This window comes from Lissotriton vulgaris, chromosome 11, assembly GCF_964263255.1.
Source record: "Lissotriton vulgaris chromosome 11, aLisVul1.2, whole genome shotgun sequence".
NCBI lineage: Eukaryota > Metazoa > Chordata > Amphibia > Caudata > Salamandridae > Lissotriton > Lissotriton vulgaris.
The window spans coordinates 813,058,381-813,060,898 of record NC_141699.1 but is presented as its reverse complement, the minus strand read 5'-3'; the positions used below and the strand labels follow the sequence as shown (position 1 = coordinate 813,060,898).

The window sequence follows — 2,518 nt, the reverse complement described above, 5'->3', positions numbered from 1 at the left end:
TGGCTGCAAACACTGGCATCACATCGAAAATCTTGCCACCAACATGATTTTTTTTTTTTTTTTTTTTTTTAAATGTGCCACTGTTGAATTAATCAAATGGACAAAGTATTTTCCGCACATGTTATGTTATGTTTCAGCATCTACTCCATGGCCTGTCTGCGAAAGGTGACTGAGACTAATTGTCCAAGGAAGCACAAAACAACCCAACAATCTTAAGAAAATATTAGTCAAAAGGTGCAGCCACTCCCAATTTCGAAAACTGTGTAGTACTGGTCAATGAAGACATCACCCAGGATCCAAAGTGTCCCAGCAGGTGGGGGAACGTCCAAACCCATGAAAGCTATCAGACAGATGGTTTCTACTTTTTGAGATACCTTAAGAACATACTGATTTCCAAGGGAAAACGTGATGACAGACAGGGAAGCTACCTTACCACAAGGAATCATGTACTCCCCATGAACCCGAGGTATTGCTCCAATTGCTTTCTGTGAAGCAGTCAACTCCTCACGGGGTCCCACAATAAGTGAGGTACCAGTGTCCACAATTGCCTCACATCCACCCTTGCAGATGGTCAACAGGTGCCAGACATTCATCTGGTTTATGTGGATCTGCCAGTATGCTTTGCGAGTGACATTAAAATAAGCAAAACACCAGTGTAGTACGTATGATCTGTGTCCCCCAGAAGGAGCTCCCCTCCAGAGACAGTGGTCACTCCAACAGAGATACATGGATACGCCATGCCCAAGATCCCATCAAACATTACAGCAATAAAGGTGACACCTGGCTGCTTGTTGGCTTCTCCAAAGACCAGATTTTGCACCCAGAGTGCGCCAACAGAGACAGTGTCCTGGCTGAGGTAACTGGAGAGGCTTCCTGTTCGATACTGAATTACGAAGGCAGTCCCATTCTTCACAAACGTACTCAACTTTGAAGAATAATACATATGATGTATCAAACAGGCAATGTCCAGCAGAGCACAATGGGTGGAGGGCACCCACAAGTTAGACGAGCCAGTGTCAAAGTTCACTAGGAAAAGTTTAAGGGTGTACCAATGCCGGTCTGTCCATAGTACTGTGCATCCAAGTAATTAATGAGGATTTCTGGTGCATGGATCTTTCTGGGTGGGAAGCCCAGGTTGTATTCTAGTTGATCACCAGTAGCCACAAGCTATTTGATTTCATTTGACTAACCGATTAAAGTGCATCGTATTGTGCAGAACTTTGCAAGCGGGATCCTGACTAGGGCAGTACATCCGAATAGCAGTGGTGCCAGCAGGATTAGACGAAAGACCCCCATGGCTGCCTGCAGTCCTGGCACAGTGGTAGGTGCTACAGAGCTCGCTGTCTCCTCTCACTGGATTTTATTATCCATCTTTGCTTGCCACCTTCCTCCACATGGACAATCATGGAAACCGCCCTTATGTAAAGTTAATAGTTGCAGCGAACAAATGCCGCGCTATTGAGGTCTGCAAACATCCTTCCAGTAACAAATGTATCCAATTGGCCTGAACACAACAGATGTATCATTCATGTGCCCCTCCGTGTATGGTCCAAAAATGGTCTGCAGTGCACCAATGCAATAATCTTAGAAGCCTGTGTCAAAATCCTATGTCCTCCTGCTTGCAATATTTTAACATTTCCACTGCACCAATGTGTAAGTGTGTCTGGATAGATTGAATGATTATCAATGAACAGGAGGTGTTACTCCCTGCACATCAACATCCATTCATGGGATTGACCTGTGTCAATGCGTGTTGGCCACCTTGAAACACAGATACTTCTCAGAGTAGGAGAATTCAAGCACATATGCTGGTCATTACAACATGAAAATCACTGTATCCCTGATCACAAGTGCATGAGTGTCCTCATGCCACACTCCAAAAAATCGGTGGCTGTGCCAACATCAATGGTGGAGTGCAGTCTAATCTCCACCTCTAAACCTAGTGACTAACTCCCATACACAAACTTTACTGAGTAAGGGGGACTTATCCACAATGCAGTGTTAAGACACTGTGGGCCTGATTCACAGAATGAACTTAAGACTAAATCTTAAACTATTTTGGTATTCACAGAATGCACTTACTACTTTTGGCATTCACAGAATGAACTTACTACTTTCGGTATTCACAGAATAGACTTACGACTACTAACTTTACGTTCGCACCCGGGCTGTAATTTCCGCCACTGGGCCGGAATTTACGGCTCTGCGGCGGGTTTCACGATTCCAGCCAGCAATTTCTGGCATTGCGTCGTAATTTCCGATTCCGGGCCGTAATTTCCGATTCCGGGCCGGAAGATACGAATTTTTTCAGTTGGTCATGCTAGCCAAGGGTAAACACCTGTCCAAGTGCCTACCATCCCCCACTATGGATCAGCTGACACACTGCAGCCAATCGCAGCCAATAGCTCTATTTTGCCATGATGAATGTTGCCAGTGCCTACCATCCCCCACCACGCTCCAGCTGAAGCCAATTAACACTAATTGACCAGCACCACAAAACACATAAAAGCAGCACACA

The 2,518-nt window shown here is 45.2% G+C and overlaps 1 pseudogene; it reads right to left on the bottom strand.

Moving 5' to 3' along the window:
• Window positions 1–227: 227 nt before the first annotated feature.
• On the bottom strand, window positions 228–2,244 carry LOC147683529 (cathepsin D pseudogene; annotated as a pseudogene).
• Window positions 2,245–2,518: the final 274 nt, after the last annotated feature.